Consider the following 21,539-nt stretch of genomic DNA (forward strand, 5'->3'; position numbering starts at 1 on the left):
CAGACTGTGAGAGATTGTGTTTATGGTGACCGTCAGTTCCATAGTAACAAGATGAAAACACTGCGACCGCCTCTGAGAAGATCTTAGAAATTCTGTTCATTAATCAGTTGAATAATTGAAGTGAGCGGGTATTTCGCTGCGCTGATGAACTGCTCTCTGAACTTGGACTGAGTTACCCCATAAATTAACGTGTTTGTGCAGCAACTTAATATCATCAGCATGATTCCAGCGTGTTGAAGTATGTATTCCGAATCGTTGTAATTATATGGATCCAATCCGGCGATGATATAATAAAGGAATTCGGCAACGAATACCGACCACAGGATGATGAAGCTCCCGGAGATGGTGAGAAGTAAGATCACAGACCTCCTCCTGCTCTCCATCTCCGGGTCACTGCGGTTCTCCGCCTGGTTCAGACCCCTCAGACCCTTACGAACGCGACTGTTCACTAAAATATATCTGACTGTCAGAGCGTTGAACAGTAGTATTAACAGGAAAGGGAGTAATGGCGTTAGAACTGTGGCAAACCAGTCATATCCCACCCACCCGGGATCCGTATAGTAGCCCGGCTTTATAATAGTCCCAGGGTATATTGTCAATCACTTTCACAGAGTGATATATGAAGAAGTCGGGCACATTTTTAACACAGATCAGGACGCCGGTTGTTGTCAGAACCACAGCCGCAGTTTTCCCGGTGCAATACTTCGCTTTCCGCTTCTGACAACAGATGGCGACAAACCGATCAAATGAAAACATGACGGTGAACCAGACAGAGCAGTCAGTGGCTGCCTGTCCCAGGGCACCGATCACACTGCACACGGGGGTGATGTCCAGGAAAGTCCCGGGGAAGTAGTAATAACTGAGCCGCCACAGTATGACATCAAAGATGATGGTTAGTAGATCCGCCGTTGCCATGGCCACCAGATAGCGAGTGGTGCAGGTGGAGAGGCCGCACTTTCCCCGGGGCAGGATCACAATCGCCACTAAATTCACTGGGGGAACAGCAAACAGAAGGAGTGAATTACTGTCTCACCGATCAGTGGGTCTCAGGGCAGAGACAAGCTGGAAATTGAGAACAATCAAACTGTGCAGACAACTCATTTCTGGGGGTTTAAAAGGAGTAATGCGGGAATCTCAGATCCCTCTCACGAATGTATGCGGAGTGAACGGAGAAGGTACTCGATACTGGAAAAGGAACAGGGTTTGGGAAGGAGGCGTTATCAACGGATCGCCGAGAAATCAATATAAATCTCCCCCCGTCAGGTTTTGGACTGATGTGTAAAACCTGGGTACCTCGGCAACTTTCTCAGCGATGCTGATTACCGCGTTCCTGTCACCTATGTCCTGGCACTCTCACTGTGCAGCGAAGTCCCGCTCCCTCCACCTCTGTCCATCTACAAAGTTCAAAGCAAATTCATTTCCACCGTTCCAATGCCTGCGTCTCCTTCTTGACTCCCCGTTTATCACCCGCACACCCCCCCCCCCCCCACCCATCTCCGCTTGGATGGCTTCTTTTAAATTCCGCAACTACCCTTGTCCGGGTTTACTTCACACGCTCTCAACCAATCCGATCAGAAAGTTTCAATTTTCATTTTTGAGGTTTATGCTTGACCCGCTGAACTTTAAAGTATTTAGCACGCTGGTGCTTATGTCATCAAAGACAGTGTAGGTACTCCAAAAGATCAGCCTCGTTTGGGGCCGCTCCGAATTACTTCAGCATTATTCTAAATGTTCCGAAGCACATTGTACAAGAGCGGAGTATCGCGTGCACCTTACCCCATCTGACCCCTAACGGACACCGCTGGGCTTGCTCTTAACTCCTGCTTCACTTCACGGATAACAGGGCGTGGTAATAAACCCTGGTACAAAACACGCACACAGGCCCTTACTTGACTTATATTCGGAGTCTGACTTACAAATGCAATCGACCACTCTCCCCTGAATCTCAAAGTCCATTCGCTTCCCGCGTTCCCTTCAAATTTGCAGGTATTTCTTTAATCAGAGCACAATAACTTGAATTTTGAATTTAAAGCACGTCGCTCTAATGAAACGGTATAAAACCAAATAACCGTAAAGGTGGCGAGCGCGCTGGATTATCGGGGTTTACTTGACAGCGGCTTTGCATTGATAAATCAAAACTGCCTGCTATGAATCTACAAAATGAATCCATCTACCCGATCTTCCTCTCTACGGACGCTTCAGCTGCCGGTTTAATTCCAACAGAAGCCATGAATTAAAAAGGAAGGGAACTTCTGAACGAACGCAGAGATTGGTCGCAATGTTTGCACCGCACTCTCTGACACTCCGACATCACAGCGCTGTCGGTCACTGAACGAGTCCACGGACCGCGCACACAAAACTTAAAATGTTAATTTGCTTGTGTTCTTACCAGGAACACCGATCACGGCAATGACCAAGTACCATATCTTCCTCACACGGTAAAAGGTTTCACGCATGCTGTCTGAGATTCACCCTGTCTTCTAGCTGTCCGCGATCTCGCTGGAGAAACTCTGAGCTGACGAATCTCCACGCTCTTTCATTTATACTCGCTCCATCACACGAACTATTTAATATCACACAAGGCTGACGTGTTTTCCAAAAACTGGGGTTAAAATAAACATGATGCCATTCAAGTAAACTCCCAATTGTGATGAGGTATGAATAGCTTGACACGAAATTACAACATGACAAAGATGAAGAAATGTCGATTGGAGAAGTCAGTGAATGTTGATGTGAAACACTCTCAGACTCATCTCTCGGTTTCATGATTGTTATTGTTGATCTTGTCCATTCCGTGTATCCATGGACTTTGTCACCATAGACCAATGTTAAGCTGTAAATGGGCTGTTCTGTTTCACTCTGGGAATTGTCTCGTTTATAGATCTTGCAATAGAAAAATAAAATAAAGAATAAGGTGTTTGTACGTTCCTGTAACATAGTGAAAAACCTTAAAATAATATCATATTCAGGCTCACGGAGATATTGAATGCACGTAAACGTTTAATCAAATTCACTGCAACTCGCACAAATTGCTGGAGGAACTCAACAGGTTAGGCAGCATCTTTGGAAATGATTAATCTGTCGACATTTCTGGCCAAGACCTTTCTTCAAATTAATTAACACTTCGTCGCACCTCACATCCATCAACAGAAGCGAGATTTCCCAGTGGCAAACCATTTTCTTTCCGATCCCCTTTCACGGTCCGATATGTCGACCCGTGGCTTCCTCTCGTGCCACAATGAGGCTACTCTCAGGCCGGATGTGCTACACCTCAAATTCCGTCCAGGTAGCCTGCAGTCTCATGGCAAGAACATCGATTTCCGTTGAGTTCCGGTATTTTCCCCTACTTCCTCTCCCCACTTCGGCCTCTTATCGCTCCGCCTGATCTGCCTATCGCCTTCCCATGACGCCCCTCTTCCTTCCCTTTTCCTTGGATCCACTCTCCTCTCCTATCAGCTTCCTTCTTCTGCAGCCCTTTGCGTTGTTCACCTATCATCACTCAGACTGTTATTTCGCCAACCTGGCAACACCCATTCCCTTCTAGCTTGTCCTTTCCTCTCCTCAAGAGGTTCTTATTCTGCCATCTTCCTCCTTCCTTTCTACCCCCTGATGAAGGGTCTTGGCCCGAGACGTCGTCTGTTTGTTCATTTGCATAGATGCTGCCTGACCTGCGGAGATACCAACAGCGTTTTATATGTGAATACAATTGATATACATGCAGTCTTTCGTGTAGTAAACCAGCGGCCACCAATGCTCGCACCGGTATGAAGCAAAGTAATTCAACCGCCGTACACATGACCCTCAAATTTGTGTATATGTTTAAACCGACATAGCATCTGCATTCATAACAATTGTAACAACAATTGGTTTGCAGATGCTCTGAATTGCTAGCGTTGTTGATAGTGTTGTAGACAATGGCATTTGCCTATTTGACTCTTCCATTGTAAACACAACACAACATTGTTTATTCTGTTTTTATGTTCCTAATATGGCACCTTGGTTTACTTATGTATTGAATGGTCTGAACAGAATGGCTCATGAGAGGAGCCCTTCGCTCAATGGGTCGGCGGTTGTGGGATTAAATTGGTCATTTTGTCAGCTAGTCAGCGAAGGGCAGACAGGGGTCAAAATTGAGGTACGAGTTTACCTTCCATGGGTGAGTGTGGCTGGGATATTCACATAGTGTGACGGGGTTCTCGGGAGTGCTGATCTGGACACGAAGAAAGAAATAGAAGTCCAAACATCAATAAAGGTATGGAAGCAGATTTACAATGGGACATCCAATACGTTCGGAACAGATGCCGTCACGGACAGGAAAAGTCATGATGCAATAATATATAATAGTGTTCTGATTTTCTGCTCCCCGTGAGTGATGGACGTGATTGCTGTGGAGCCGCTGCACAATTGTTTCACTAGGAAATTGCCGAACATAGAACATTTCCAATATCAGCGGATAATCTGTCATTCTCTCCTTGAAGCGGAGGACCAGAGGGTGTTACACACAGTGCATTAGCGACATACAGTGGCTTGCAAAAGTCTGGGGCACCACTCGTCAAAATGTATGTTACTGTGAATATTTAAGTGAAGAGAAGTTGAAATGATCTCCAGAAGTCATAAAGTTAAAGATGAAAATTTTTTCATCATCTTAAGCAAGATTAGTATATTAGTTTTGTTTTGTACAATTTTACAGTGAAAAATTGGAAAGGAGCATCATTCAAAAGTTTGGGCACCGCAAGAGATTTGAGCTCTGAGATAACTTTGACCAAGGTCTCAGACCTTAATTAGCTTGTTAGGGCTGTGCCCTGCGGACCGAGCCTACTGCACTTTCAGGGTTCACAATGATGTCTCCACTACATCGGAAAATAAAACACAACCTGGATTTGCTCGGACTGCGAGCATGGTTGATCCTGAGCTCATCACAATTTAATGCTTAATCCACTGATATTCGGACTTCTTTCTTCTGTCTGGGGCATTCTCCACTGCCATAGTATGCATAACATAAATGAGGAGAACGGCATCTCATCTTCCAACTAGACACCTCACAACGATAGGGAACACACTGCTGCTTTTTTTACTTATTCCGGCTGAATTACCTTTCGTTGTTACTCCGATGATGCCCACGACCCCTTCCTGCCCCGGTACCATATAATCCTAAATAACGGCCAGTATTTCTCATAAAGTTCCATGGTCTAATTGATCTTTCACCGCCCTGTCATCTCCATGTTGAAAATTGGCACACTTGCACACTTGACTCAATCCCGTGGGTTAGGGTTAACGGGGTTTCACTTTCTACACACTCTGCTACTTTGGGCTAGGAATAACGAGGATAGCAGAACCAGGAGATCGAACCGGGAACTAGGAGCCTGGGCTTGGACTCCGAGCCAGAGACTGGACAAGGACCCAGAACCCGGGACTTGACTCGGGCTCGGACTACAGAACCAGCCGAGGACAGGACGAGGCTAAAGGACGAGGCTACAGGACGAGGAGAGGCAACAGGACTGGACGTGAGACTCCTGGACATGACAAGGGAATCCCAGCACAGGACGAAGGAACCCCAGCACCGGGCTGGGCAAGGTACTCCTGGGCTGGGTGAGGCACATGACAAGACGAGAACACAAAGCGCTGGCTTGGACAGGACAAAGACCTTGGACGTGACTGGGACTGGACGAGACTCCGAAGCCTTGACTTGGTCGAGGAAGAGACAGGAACGCAGAGCCTTGATCAGGGAAGAACAGGGACGCAGAACACAGAGCCGAAGGAGAGACAGGAACATGGAACACCGAGCCGGGAACCCTCCTTGGGTACAGTACGTAGGGCCGGGACACATTACACAGAACACTGAAAACAACGAAACAGGTCCCAACGCTAGGTAGCGGCAAAACGGCCGGACCTACCTAGCGGAGTCGTGGACTTAATGAGACAGTTCCAAACAGGGCGGGGCTCCAGACACAGGCAAGGCGAGGCAAAGTTCCGGGCAGTGTCAAGGCTAGGCGGGGAAAGGCTCCAGGCAGAGGCAATAGACAATTGACAATAGGTGCTGGAGTAGACCATTCGGCCCTTCTAGCCAGCACCACCATTTACTGTGATCATGGCTGATCATACACAATCAGCACCCCGTTCCTGCCCTCTCCCCATGTCCCTTGACCCCGATTTCTATAAGAACTCTATCTAATTCTCTCTTGAATGCATCCAGAGACTTGGCCTCCACTGCCTTCTGGGGCAGATCATTCCACATATCCACCACTCTCTGGGTGAAAAAGTTTTTCCGCATCTCAGTTCAAAATGGCGTACCCCTTATTCTTAAACTGTGGCCTCTAGTTCTGGACTCACCCATCAGCGGGAACATGCTTCCTGCCTCCAACGTGTCCAATCCCTTAATAATCTTATTATTAAGGCAAGACAAGGCGAGGCGAAGCAAGGCTCCAGGCACAGTTTGCAGGGCAGGGCTTCAAGCGTAGGGAAGGAAGGGAACAGTCCAAACTCAGGGTAACGGCAATGATTGCCTGACTTACCCAACGGAGGCAAGGACCGGGAGGGACAGATCCCACCGTAGGGTAACGAAAAGGACGGCCTGACTTACCCCATGGAGGCGAAGACAGGATACTGACGACGGAAATCCCACAGAGGAAAGGACAGGATACTGACAAAACGAACCAGCCACCAGCCTCGAACCCAGGGCCACTTAAATTCCCGGCCACAACACGAGAATCAGGTGCCTATGATGAAGCCCAAATGAGACCAGGGACAGTCGGAAGAGGCGGAGTCCGGAGTCCACGGACCGGGCTGTGAGCCGGAACGCGAATTTCACGGGCCGGACCATGACAGTTACAAAGTAGCGGGGCAGCTTTGTTTGAGGTAATCTGGATTCGTTTACCAGAATTTGATCAGGATTGGTCGTTGTCTCCCTATCCAGATACTTCTGACGTACTGTGAGGCTGCTTAGCCTCGCTAGGTGCTCAAAGGTTTATAGGTTGAAAGGTCCAATTCAATTCAAAGTATTGAATGCAATATACATCCTGAAATGCATTTCCCTCTCAAACATCCACGGAAACAGAGAAGTGCCCCAAAGAGTTAATGATGGTTAAACGTGACAACTCCAAATCCCCCCTCCCCAGCTCTCCTCTCCCCGCGTGCGGCAGCGAGCAACAATCCCGGCAAAATGCGTCAACACCACCACCGAGCACAAACGTGAGGTAGGCAACAGCAAAGACACAGACTTGCAGATACCCCAAAGACTTCTCGTTACATCCGGCATTCGACAAACCACAGGTTCTCTCTCCCCCTAATAAGCGAGAGGGAGGTGACCCCAATTTTCACGGCGAGTGGGAGACATAACAGCAACCGAGATCCGTGCCCGAAGACAGTAAAGCTCTCAGGTCTTCTGGCCCACAGCAAAAGTGTTTCCGGCCTCACCGGTGACACACGGGTCTCCTGCCGTGACACCGACCCTCGACCCGGCCATCTCCAGAGCCCCGAGATCTCAGGCTTCCAAGTGCGGCCGAGACTCTCAGGCCGAACCCTTGGCATATCGAATAACGGACAGTTCTGATACTCCAGTCCCATTCCCGCAAAGAACTGAAGTCAGCGTGTAACTCCAGGTCAAGGTCTTCGAAAGAACCCTGAAAAGGAAAAATGAAAACATGACAGATGGTAATAGAGCTGTTTCCGAAGATGCGTGCAAAGGAGTCGTTTAGTGGCATCTTCTCTGCCTCCTCACCCGTGCATCTTGTTTCCGATCCGTGACCCCTCTCCCTCTGAGGGGTAAATACACATTTCCCACCCGATCACCGTGCTCTTCATAATAACACATGTCGGGCAAACGAATTTAGACCAGAGCCTTTCCAGCAAAAAAATGGCTGCCTATCATTGGCTGATATTCCTGTCTCTCTGAGCCACAGTGTTTTGTTCTTGTTCAGTGCTGGGGCCTCTTCTGCAACCCTGTTATCATTTGGCATCTCAGAATTGTCCCCCAAAATGTCATAACCTTGGACCAAGTATTCTCTCCTCTTTCAGTCCACAAACCTCACTCAGCCCCGCAGAGTTGTTCTCATTTAAGTCCAGTAGGATATCGGCTACATTTTTGGTGAGTCGCAGCAGAATTTTCCCTTGCCTTTTTGAATCCGCCACTGCAAACCCCTTTTCGAATATGAATACCGGCAAAAATTATTAGTTTGTGTCTCTACTATGCATTCTTTCTCGCCGTCTACTTTGTCTCGATTGTTCCTCTTAGTCCAAGCACTTTCTCCGACAGGTCGATTGACTTCAGTATGTTCAGTGACTGATTGTCGCTTGAACCAGTGTTAACCAAGTTGACCAGTGAACTGTCTTGATCACCTCTCTCCATCCTAATACAATATTGAACATTCCTCTAAAAATTTAAATACACTTGACAGACCCCTATGACATATAACCCAGGAATTCTCTACTGAGGCGAAAGTTTCGAGACATTGGAAAGGTTTATCAACTTCTGCATTCAAAATTCTGTCCTGAATTGTTACAGAATTTCAAATCTAGACAGACCTCCCCTCTTATCGGTGCATTAACATACCACGTCAAAAAAACAGCAATTCACTAACACAATGAACTCACTTCCTTGGAATCCATTAGCCACTTGGTTCTCTCACTCAATATTTGGGAAATAAAAGTCCCCTGTAACTATAACATCAGCCTCAGAACTTGCCTGTTTTGTATTGTACTTGGGAAGAGGGTAACGCGAAGTCTCAGAGAGGAGACTCCACTGGTCATGGTGAATGAAGGAAAATAAAGAATCTGTGATAAAGATTTGGATGATTACCCATGGGACAATGTGAGGCAAGGAGGGTAACCGAAACCAGAGAGAAAGGATGCTTAATTGAGAATTGGGTAGAATGGCGGCAGCAAACTGAAGTGCCGCGGGACCGATTATAGGAAGCAATAATGTTTTCCATGATGTGGAGACTCTTCTTGAAGAGAAGCTGTCCACCTTAAGGAGAGGGCAACATATTTACGAGGAGGGCGGGTGCGAGGAGGGAGAAAATAATTCATTTGAGTCAGTTTCTGATGGTTTGTGAAAGAAGAGTGAGTGATAAGAGGCAAATCAGCTTGTTGCGATGTGGAAGGATTGAGTGCAATGTATACTGATTTCAATCAGGAGTGGTGCAATTCCTCATGGTTATGACTATGATAGGCAGCCCACTTCCAAACATCTCCTGCCAGTACTCAAACAGGACTATGCTACCTTCTTCCCTCCCCTTCCCCACGTGCGACCAGCGAGAAAGTCGCAACGAAAGGAGACAGAGGCAGGAATATGAAAGCAGAATATAGCATGCACTGCATCCTTTCTGCCTCACCCAGAAGCTTTTGTGCCAGAACACTTCGCTGTCTTGTAAAGTCTCAGAATTACATTCTCCACACTGGACTGTGCGAAAATACATGGATAGGTGAGCAAGTGAAGAATTAAATAATCCGTTAAGTCACTTCTAGGTATTAACAGAGGATACAGCTCGACGTGCTAACCAGACAAGCGCCAAGCACCTGACCACATTTACGTCAGTTCCATGAATGGTGGTCCAAGCGCTTAATTAATCAACATTACATCGAGACATTTTAGAGCCAGAAGTCACATAAATTTCGTTCGGAACTTTAGTGTGTCGCAGCACTGACAACATAGAAAATCTATGGTAATGTTTCATCGGTCTGTCATTATACCCACGGAGTGGAGACTCAGTATGGAGTATGGAGTACTCAGCATGGGGACTCAGTACAAAGTTATCGCGTGTGAAGAAGTAAGTGCAGGCGTGAGTATATGAGGCAGGACACACAGTAAAGTAATATACCCTTAATTAGGTGATAAAGGCGATAGTTCCGGACCGGATTTCGTAGGCAAATGTTCCCAGTAACACACACAAAATGCTGGTGGAACGCGGCAGGCCATGCAGCATCTATAGGGAGAAGCGCTGTCGACGTCTCGGGCCGAGACCAGTACCCTGTTAAATATATATTCATTCAGCGGTGGTTATGGGGATTACTAAACATGATTCTATACAGCAACACTTTCATTTAAATTACATCCTATGATTGAGCGGAATTTAGAGGCCAGAAAACGTGGAAGCCGCTGGGGATTCGGTGACGCGATGACTGCATGTTTTAAATTGTTGAGTATCAACTTGAGACGATGCATAACCTCCAGCGTCCATATGCTTTAAACTCGGAAGGATTTCTTAAATGTTTGAACGATTCTAATTATTGCTTGGTTGTAAACTATTCAACACTGTTTAGTTTGCAGTACGATGAGTTCTGCAAAAGTTTATAATGTGAATGCATTGAGATTGTAAAATATTGCACGAGGACAGGACGTTTGCGGGTTCACTTGACAAACAAGGAGAGGTAATTCGGTCGTAAATGAACGGAAAGCAGTCGTGTCCTAGTTAGGTTTGTATTGACAGGATGGTTGAATGAATCCTCTTTCATAACAGGATATGACTGTCTGAAAAAGTCTGGTTCGATGAGTGAAATGCATTTCCAGGTACTGAGCTGACTTTCAGAGAGTGGGTCTTTCCGAAATTACATGAAGTGTCAGTGTATGTGGGCCGCAACCACCCCGATCTTTCTTTCCTCTGGTCCTTGGAATATCTGATAAGGGATTACACTCTGGCATTTAACTGTTTATTCTGTATGCGCCAGTTATCTACAACGGTTTTGAACGTAGAAAAGTGCATGCTTGGATTTTGTTTTGCATGTACCTGTGTAGTTATATGGTGTTATTTTACTTGTCTACCTTGTTATTGATTTCAGAGGGAGTCGCCGATTTCACACCGGCCAGGTAGAATCGTGGTAAAAAGGTATCCATGTATGATAAACCCACTATTCAAAGGGAAATTGGGATTAGGATAAATGCATTTGTACTCGAATTAGGAATTTGATTTCGGCATGTTGGAATGCTGTTTCACTTGCCTGGTCAGACTTTAATTTGACCATCCTGCAGCACTTAGATAAACGCTGAATCTCAGAATGCAACTGCACGTTATACTGCATCATCCGATATATTTGAATAGCACCACAAGATGCTGCTAAATGTCGACTTTGGGGCCTCCATTGGAAAAGGTTGTTTCGACGTTAATGTAGCATCCGCCCTGTTCTATGTAACGGGTGTTCAGATTATACAGTATAACGAGCGCTTCCATCCTGAAATTCACCATTTTGCTGACATCAGTAAATTATCCAAGTGCTGCAGGATGGTCAGATTACAGTCTGCCTCTCAGAGCATTGTAACAGCAGAGTCGAGATAAGCTTGTAAACTGTACTAAACTTTATACCTTCTTGCGGAATATCACTGGTCCCTGTCCTCCAGGCAGAATTCCCTCCAATTACTATCTAATCTGCCAATTTGCTAATTCTGAGTCTACAAAACCAGGTTTCCCTAGATGGAATACCGTCTAACTTTCTGAACGTGCCTACCATGCCTAGCCCGGTCAAACACCTTACAGAGTTAATACATCCCACATCGACTTCGGACTTAAGCGGTATTTTTTTTATCAATTTCAAAGAAATCAGTCATGGGCATAAATGATGACCATCCATTACAAAACCACGCTGCCTATCCCCAACCAGAATACGTTTCTCGAGATACTCATAAATTTCCTCCTTAAAAATCCTTTCCAATAGCTTACCAACAACTGACGGAAGACTCATTGCCCTGTAAATCTCAGGACAATCCTCACGGAATTCTTAGAACAAAGAAAAAACCATTTGCCACCCTCCAATCCTCCGGTACTACTCCTGTGGATAGTGAGACCACAAATATCATGCCCCAATTCGCAGCAATATCTTCGCCCGCTTTCAACAACGTATCTCCCTTCTGGCAAAGGCGAATGATTATTTTAATGTTTTATAAGTTTCCAGCGCATAATTGTTACCGTCGGTATATCTGTGTTTTGTTCCGCTTAATCCGCATTAATCAAGGTACCGCTCACTGTTGAATATATAAGCAAAGTATCATTAAGGACCTTCACTACTTCCTTGCACTTCAGACGAATGCTTACCATTTTATCTCTCAGCTCTACCACCCTCTGTCTCGTCACCCTCCTGTTCTTCTCGTACCTTAATGCGACTTTCCAAGGACGCCTCATGTCCCTTTCTAAGTTCATTGTTCGTTTTCGTCCAGGCTACATTGTGACATTCCATAGCCCTGCCTGATAGTTTCTTCCTGACCCTCAAATATCTTTCGTTCTTCTTTTTGACGAGGTGTTCAATATCGTTGTCAACCAGGTTTACTTTACACTACCGTCCTTACCTCGCCTCAATGAGACAAGTCTATACTCAACCCCAATGCAAGTCGACAAAGAATCATCTGTTGTGCAGTTCAAGGAGCAAACCCTCTCCCGAATTCGGCTTCCAAGTTGTTACCCAATAGCACCAATTAAATACAGTCTGCATCTATCCCGGTGTAGTTATCGGACATTTTGAATAGTTGACCCGCGAAGAGATCTATTACCTGATCCTTCTCATTTTCTGGTGCAGGATCCAGGAGGGCCTGTTCTCCATTCCGCCTGCCCGATAATGGTGCCAGGACTCATTTCTGGACGCAACTGCGAAATTCAGTCATATCTAAACACTTTAATGCGAGGAAGTGCCGATTAATTTTATTGAAGCTGCCTGTGACAACAGCTTGTTAATATGGCACCTGTCCAAAACGTATCTCCGCATCTCCGCGCTGTTTCTGTATCTGTGTGTGTGTACACACACCACATACACACACACCACACACACACACCACCTACACACACACACACCACACACACACACACACACACACACACACACACACACACACACACACACACACACACAGAGATATATATTTTATTTTATTTATTTATATATATTTAATTTTTGGTGATGCGGTGCGAGTCTGTGGTCTGTACAGAATGCTCACAAACTAGTGATTGCTCCCTTTCTGCTCTGAGATCTACTCCCAGTCTATCAATAGACAGTCACTCCACGGTTACTTCCCTTTCGGATTCTGCGTGCTATCATACTCTCCCCGTCTTTCAATGGGACTCCCTTTACTGTCTGTTATCGGATTCCATTTTGAAATATATGAACCCGGGAAAGTCCAGCAGCCATTCCTGCCCTTGCGGTCTGGCATAATCTCTCAGTTGTGTGCTGGAAGGATTCATGTCAATATAAAAAGAAAGACAATCTAGCGAACAGTCCAGACCGGATCTAATATTAGAAAAGGGAACGGGTCAGGTGACAGATCTCTCCGCAGGTCAAATTTTTAGATCGACAGGGCAAAGCTCCCCTCCATTTATCGTACACGGGGTTATGACCAGGGAGCATGAGATGTATTGAACTGGAGATCTGCGATCTGTGGTGCTAACTGGCCAGAACATGGAATGGTAAATAAGGAAATAATGTACTGAAGGAAATGCACAACAGATATGTGGAGATTATTCACAAAACACTTACATGGGTTCAGTATAGGCTTGTCTCATTGAGGCAAAGGATGATAGCGTAATGTAACCCTTGCTGACAAGAAATATGGAACAGCTCGTCAAGAGGAAGAAAGGAAGATAGTTAAGGTTTAGGATCAGATAGGGTTATGGCGAGTCACAATGTAGACAGAACATAATTTAACAATGGACTTCAAAGTTAGAAGCGGAGTAAAGATGCACTAAGATAAGTGAAGAACAGGAGGAGACCTGATAGAGTGTAGGCAGATCAGAGGTAAAAGAGGAAAACTTGTGTCTGGAGTCCAAGGAGGCGCTGAAGCTCCTCACTGAATACATTGATCAATGTGAACACAGCGTCAAAAGACAGATATGCTCGAACATGCCGACGCTGAAAAGAGGATGCGATAGAAACTTGGAAAACATGATAGATGATTCCCCGATACCGGAAGGGATATACTCCAGGTGATAGATGATTCCCCGATACCGGAAGGGATATACTCCAGGTAATAGATGATTCCCCGATACCGGAAGGGATATACCCCAGGTGATAGATCATTCCCCGATACGGGAAGGGATATACTCCAGGTAATAGATGATTCCCCGATACCGGAAGGGATATACTCCAGGTGATAGATGATTCCCAGATACCGGAAGGGATATACTCCAGGTGACAGATGATTCCCCGATACCGGAAGGGATATACTCCAGGTAATTTTGGAAGGCGAGCTCAGATATTGTTGTGCTTTTGGGCAAGATATTTGTGTCTTCGCCGGCCATGGAAGTAGAACTAGAAAATTGGAGGGTGGAAAATGTTATTCATTTGTTGACGAAAAATAATAGGGTTACTTCTTGGAATTATTGACCAGGGAATCTTACATCAGTAGTGTGTAAACTACTGGAGGGTATTATTGAAGATGGAATTTATGGGTATTTAGAGAAACGTAGTCTGGTTAAAGACAGACACCATGGCATGTTGTCCTTTATGAGTCAGATTGAATTATTTGAAAAAGTGAAAATAAAACAAATAGAAGAATCAGATCAGTCGATGTGGGGGCATTAATTACGGTCAAGTATTTGATCAGCTCCCCAAAGTGGACTCATTCAGAAATTCGGGAAGCATGGGATCGAGGGAAACCTGGCTGCGTTGATTCAGAATTGGCTTCCTAACAGAAGGCAGATGATGTCGTAGACAGAGTGAATTCTGGATGGAAGACAGCGGGCAGCCGTGTTCCGCATGCAGAGTCGAAATTTCGGTACACTTTATAACTTTATTTCGAGTTTGCAGTTAAACTGCTGAAATAGGGCTGAGGGAAATAGTCGATTTAATCTGAACACAGAGCAGCAGCTGGATAATTTATGGAATTAAGACTGACGGCGTAAGCAAATCGCTGAACGATTGACTGCACCGCCACTTGTCTAAACTGACCTGTCAATTACATATTACAGGGCAAATGCTACATTGACTTCAAAGCATCTTTTCCAGTGGAGACCTACGACTTAAAACCAGCATTTCGAAGTGTTCAGCAGCAGCTTTTGCTGCTCATTAAAATAACCAGCCTTCCAAAATGCCAATTCCAAATTCCCAATTGAAGTACACACCATTTTATCATAATGCCAATTTACCTCTGGATCGTGGTTTTATCGCATCCAGTGCAGACACGCTCATATTTCGATCTATTTAACCCTGAATCCACAAGGCCCGTGTGGAATCCGTGTCTCCATCTGATATCATTAATAAATGTACACACAAATCTACACAAACTAAAATCGCAGTGAAAGCAAAGGTAATATCCAGGCTTACACATGTCTTCCTTCAAAACCATCACAGACAATTGGGGAATGCAGAATAAACAACTTCAAAAGTTTCCATCTTCTCATGCAATAACCATCCATTAACTCAGTCTCCATGCTTTAGTGTGTGCGAGGCCAGAGGGATCGAACAGTATCAAAGACTGTCTAGATTGTTCGGTGCTGTGAGACACTAAAGTTCTAACCCAGACATACAGTCTGTCAGCCATAGCAAACCACTGCACAGAAACAGGGTCTCCAGCCCGTCAGATCCGGGAGGAATTGTTTAAACTGCCTACTGCCAACGACCTCACCCGGACCGCGGCCATCCATATCCCTCTCATCCGTGGACTTCTCCAATCATCTCCTAAACGTTGACATCGGAACTCCACACCAGGCTTACTTCCCTCACAGGAAAATATCCACTCACAGGAGACCTGGCCCACGCCCAGGTTTACGGCTGCACAGGTGGAAGGTCAACTGAGGAAGATCTGTACCAGCAAGGCGGCCGGACCGGATGGAGTTTCCCCACGATTACTGAGGGCCTGTGCAACTGAACTGGGAGAACCACTACAGCGCATCTTCAACATGAGTCTAGATCAGAGAAGAGTACCCAGACAGTGGAAAACATCTTGTATTGTCCCGGTACCGAAGAAACCACAACCAAAGGAGTTGAATGACTTCAGACCTGTTGCCTTGACGTCGCACGTGATGAAGACCATGGAGCGGCTGATAATACAGAATCTGAGGCCACAAACCAGGCACGCCCGGGATCCGCTTCAGTTTGCGTATAAGGAGAAGGTGGGAGTGGAGGATGCTATCACGTATTTGCTGCACAAATCACTCTCTCACCTAGATGGGGTCAGTTGTGCTGTGAGGATTACATTCCTTGACTTCTCTAGTGCCTTTAACACCATCCAGCCCAAGATCTTAAAGCACAAACTAACGGAGATGGGAGTAGACTCTCACATGGTGGATTGGATAGTGGACTACTTGACAGATAGACCTCAGTATGTGCGGTTGGGAGACTGTAGGTCTGACACAGTGGTCAGCAGCACAGGAGCGCCACAGGGAACCGTACTCTCTCCGGTCCTGTTCACCCTGTACACATCTGACTTCCAATATAACTCGGAGTCCTGCCATGTGCAGAAGTTCGCTGATGACACGGCCATAGTGGGGTGTGTCAGGAATGGACAGGAGGAGGAGTATAGGAAACTGATACAGGACTTTGTGATATGGTGCAACTCAAACTACCTGCGTCTCAATGTCACCAAGACCAAGGAGATGGTGGTGGACTTTAGGAGATCTAGGCCTCATATGGAGCCAGTGATCATTAATGGAGAATGTGTGGAGCAGGTTAAGACCTACAAGTATCTGGGAGTACAGTTGGACGAGAAGCTAGACTGGACTGCCAACACAGATGTCTTGTGCAGGAAGGCACAGAGTCGACTGTACTTCCTTAGAAGGTTGGCGTCATTCAATGTCTGCAGTGAGATGCTGAAGATGTTCTATAGGTCAGTTGTTGAGAGCGCCCTCTTCTTTGTGGTGGCGTGTTGGGGAGGAAGCATTAAGAAGAAGGACGCCTCACGTCTTAATAAGCTGATAAGGAAGGCGGGCTCTGTCGTGGGCAAAGTACTGGAGAGTTTAACATCGGTAGCTGAGCGAAGGGCGCTGAGTAGGCTACGGTCAATTATGGAAAACCCTGAACATCCTCTACATAGCACCATCCAGAGACAGAGAAGCAGTTTCAGCGACAGGTTACTGTCGATGCAATGCTCCTCAGACAGGATGAAGAGGTCAATACTCCCCAATGCCATTAGGCTTTACAATTCAACTGCCAGGACTTAAGAACTTTTTTTTTAAAGCTATTATTAATGCTTTTTGAGTTAGTGATTTAGATGCATATCATATTATTACTGAGTTAAGTATTGTATGTAAGGAGTTTTTGCTACAACAAGTGTATGGGACATTGGAAAAAATGTTGAATTTCCCCATGGGGATGAATAAAGTATCTATCTATCTATCTATCTATCTATCTATCTATCTATCTATCTATCTATCTATCTATCTATCTATCTATCTATCTATCTATCTATCTAAAGACAACATTGCTATGGTAAAAATACTAGAAATACTGCCGTTTGGTGGACTTCTCCAATCAACTCCTAAACGTTGACATCGGAATCTCAATTATCATTTGTGTTGGCAACACTCTGACCACCCTCTGAGTGAAGAGGTTTTCACTCATGTTTACCTTAAACATTTCACATTTCACCCTTCACCTATGATTTCCAGTTGTATTCTCGCCCAACATCAGTGGATAAACCCCTCTTGCATTTACACTCTCTATACGCCCCATAATGTTGTCTACCTCTATCAAATCTCCCCTCTGTCTTCTACCCGCTCGGGAATAAAATGCTGACATATGTAATCTTTCCTTTTAATTAAAAACATTCAGTCCGTCACGGCACTAGCCGTGTAATTTTTTTTCTGCATTATTTTAACTTTATATTCATTTTTCGCGCACACAGTATTCCAAATTAGGCCCCGATAAAGCCTTAAACAACAGCAAGGTAACGTCACAACTCCTGCACTCAGTACTTTGGTCTATGAAAGCCAATGTGCGAAAATCTTTTTTTTTTTTATGACCCTGTCTTACTCTGGTGTAACTTTCATTGAATTATGGACCTGCATTCCCAGATTCGTTTGTTCTATCGTACTCCTCAGTGCCCTATTTCTCATTGTGTCAGACCAACCCTGTCTGGTCCGCCAAAGTGCAAGATCTAACTCTTGTCTGTGTTAAATGCGATCTGACATTTTCCAACCCATTTTTCCAGCTGGTCCAGATTCCGTTTCATGCTTCGGTACTCTTCCTCGCTGTCGACTACACCCGCAATGTTGCTGTCATCGGCAAATTTGCTGATCTTGTTAACGACATTATCATCCAGATAGTTGATAAAGATTACAAATAACAACGGGCACAAGAACGATCCCTGGGGCACTCCACTCATCACAGGTCCGCAGTCAGAGAGACAACCATCCATTACCACACTCTAGCTTCCCCAACGTATCCAATGGCGAATCCAATTTGCTACCTCATCGTAAAAGCCAAAGGACTGAACCTTCTCGAACATCCTCCCATATGGAACCTTGAGAAATTCCTTGCTGAAGTCCCTGTTAGACGGCATCCACTGCCTTGCCTTCCACACCATTCCTGGTAACTACCTCTTAAAGCTCTGTGAGATTGGTTAGACATGACCTACTACGCACGGGCCCATTCTGACTATCGCTAATGTTCTTGTTTGTCCAGTTACTTCCCTTCATACTCCATGACCAGCGTAGTCTAAACAACAAGGACAATTCATCATTACATAATACTGGGCGAGTCCCTACCAAGCAAAGCTATCGAGATCATCCAGCGGTCGGGACTGATATTTATGGCCTAATATTTTTTTAATTCTCCTGCACTTTATTATCCGACGCATTGAGAGTAGTCTGGAAGAGCTAGGCGTGGTAGCTTTAAATCATTAATCGATTTACTAAACTATAGCAAGATACGGTACGCTCGGTCGAACACAGAACATAGAATATTACAGCACAATACACGAGGTTCTGATAGGCTTTCAACTAATGTAAGTTCGATCTAACACATCCCCGCTGCATCTCCATCAGAATCAAAGGTTTCAAAGGTACATTTAAAGAATCAGAACAGATTTAATATCACAGACATACGTCGCGAAATTGTTAACTTTACGGTAGCAGTACAATGAAATACAGGATAAATAAATATAGAGAAAACAAAACTGAGATACAGGTGGCGGCGGGGAAAAAAGCTGTTCCTGAATCGCTGAGCCTGAGCTTTCAGGCTTCTGTATCTCCTTCCCGATGGTAACACTGTGTAGAGGGCACGTCCTGTTAGTGGGCAATGTTAATGATGGGCGCCACTGTGACAAGAATCATCCCTTGTAACAATGATCAATGAGATACACATAATCTGTATTTACCAACAAGTATCTTTTATTACTTCTACTAAAACCACGTAGATTTACACACTGTCGCTGACAGCAACATTGCGGGTGTAGTCGACAGTGATGAAGAGTACAGAAGCATGAAGCGGAATCTGGACCAGCTGGAAAAATGGGTTGGAAACACTTGTCTTAACAAGTAGCTACTCTTCTGAGCATGGTCTCAGGTTTATTGCTCTGATTAGATTGTCCCAGAGTCAAGAATCAGTTCAGAGTCCACGCCCTTCACATAACAAATGGCGACTTGTTTGAGAATGGTCTCAGGTTTAGCAGATCATTACCTGAAGCTTCCTGTGTCCACATTCAGCTCCTGTGATTAAATTATTCCAGTGCAAGAATCAGTTCATAGCCAACAAAATGGGGGAAAACAGAGAGAACTGGTTTGTATGCTTCCCTGTCCTTGATCAGTCTGTAGTTTCTTCTGGCCAACAGTGATTTATGAGCCATTCAATCTGACACGACGGTATCTTTCTCGGGTCTGCTGTCGTCTGAATGCACAGGGGTGGATGATGGAGGTTTTGCAGAGATGCCGAGTGCTGTAGGGGTCGAAGGGGTTTACAGAAATGCGGTGTGATGTAGGGGTTGGAACGGTTTTGTTACGTACCCTGTAACGGGTTAAAAGAACCAGCAGAAATGGAACACACCTGGAGTCTGGTATTGTTACAAATAAAACACTACTTATCTGTATCCACGTAATCTCGTAATATAAAACCAGATAAATCAAACAGGTTAGCAGAGTTTATGCATATATAAGTGTGTAAATATAAAACCCCAAACTTCTTCAATCTTAGGTGGTAAATGATACAGTCTTACGATGGTATAGGCATGACGTCAGTTCAGTTCGTGATATTAAGTTGAGTAGAATTGAGGAGAGAGAGAGAGAGGTGATTGTTTTCCAAGTAAGCTGATGTCGTCGATCTTTCCGTTGCCTTCCAAAGTCCTGTTAAAGTTTTGTGATCACACAAAAGAGTACCGCCTTCACGCAGTAAAGCTATCAAAGTTTAAACACACCGATAACATTCCACCGGTCACCCCTTTGCCACACTGCGATCAAAACCCACCCTTTCGTGGGCACTGAATGTTCATCCAGTGTCTATTTCTTCTGCATTTCTGTCCGTGTCTGTGTGTCTGTCTGAAAAGCCAGCTGACCTTGAATATATCCCAAACATGCTGAACGCCAGCTGCCCATTTATAGCTCCGCCCTTCCGTAACCATGGAGACTCACGGCCTGCTCGGTGCTCTCTCGCTGTCTCTCTCTCTCTCTCTCTCTCTCTCTGAATCGGTGTACACCAAATTTCTCTCTTTTTAAAGGCACAGTCCATATTGAATACACCTTAGCATCTCGTCACAGTTTTTACAGATAGTGAGGTGTGTCAGCACACTTCTCCACCAATGTGGAAATGCAGTTTACTTGTAGTACCAAACTGGCATTCCTGTCTGTAACAAAATGAAACGCGTCTTGTGTCGGAGTGTTTTGCTAATAATGTTCGTGCAACATTATGCTGAGTGATCCTGAGTACCTGACTGCAGACCGCAGTCCCTACACTATAATGGCAGAATATGGCATTAAAGGCAAAACTTTTGGCAGTGCGTAGGATCAGAGGGATCTTGGGGTCCGAGTCCACAGAACACACAAAGCTGCTACAAAGGTTGACTCTGTGGTTAAGATGGCATATAGTGCATTGGCCTTCATCAATTGTGGGATAGAGTTTAAGAGCTGAGAGGTAATGTTGCAGCTATATAGGACACTGGTCGGATCCCACTTGGAGTACTGTGCTCAATTATCGTTGCCTCACTACAGGAACGACATGGAAACCATAGAAAGGGTGCCGAGGAGATTTACAAGGATGTTGTCTGAATTGGGGAGCATGCCTTATGAGAATAGGTTGAGTGAACTCGGCCTTTTCTCCTTGGAGCGATGGAGGATGAGAGGTCGCCTGATAGAGGTGTACAAGATAATGAGAGGCATTGATCGTGTGGACAGTCAGAGGCTTTCCCCAGGGCTGAAATGGCTGGCATGAGAGGGCATAGTTTAAGGTGCTTGGAAGTAGGTACAGAGGAGATGTCAGGGGTAAGATTTTTTTACACAGAGAGAGGTGAGTGCGTGGAATGGACTGCCGGCGGCGGTGGTGGAGGCGGAAACGATACGGTCTTTTAAGAGACTCCTGGATGGTTACATGGAGCTTAGAAAAAGAGGGCTATGGGTAAAGCCTAGGTAGATCTAAAGTAGGGACATGTTCGGCACAGCTCTGTGGGCCGAGGGGCCCATATTGGGCTGTAGGTTTTCTATGTT

At 45.3% G+C, this 21,539-nt stretch overlaps 1 protein-coding gene and 2 long non-coding RNA genes across 3 annotated transcripts in view; 2 read left to right on the forward strand and 1 right to left on the reverse strand.

Moving 5' to 3' along the window:
• The window catches only part of LOC140721556 (uncharacterized), a 9,334-nt gene extending 9,047 nt beyond the window's left edge, over positions 1-287 (forward strand). Inside the window, exon 3 of the long non-coding RNA XR_012097400.1 lies at positions 1-287. This exon is cut by the window's left edge and continues 95 nt beyond it. This is a non-coding gene — a long non-coding RNA (uncharacterized lncRNA).
• Positions 1-21,539, reverse strand: part of LOC140721496 (uncharacterized) — a 1,502,390-nt gene that overhangs the window by 853,850 nt on the left and 627,001 nt on the right. The window lies entirely within an intron of this gene.
• The window catches only part of LOC140721492 (uncharacterized), a 692,273-nt gene that overhangs the window by 142,311 nt on the left and 528,423 nt on the right, over positions 1-21,539 (forward strand). The gene's annotated exons all lie outside the window — the stretch shown is intronic.

The sequence above is a fragment of the Hemitrygon akajei genome, unplaced genomic scaffold (genome assembly GCF_048418815.1).
Source record: "Hemitrygon akajei unplaced genomic scaffold, sHemAka1.3 Scf000057, whole genome shotgun sequence".
Lineage (NCBI taxonomy): Eukaryota > Metazoa > Chordata > Chondrichthyes > Myliobatiformes > Dasyatidae > Hemitrygon > Hemitrygon akajei.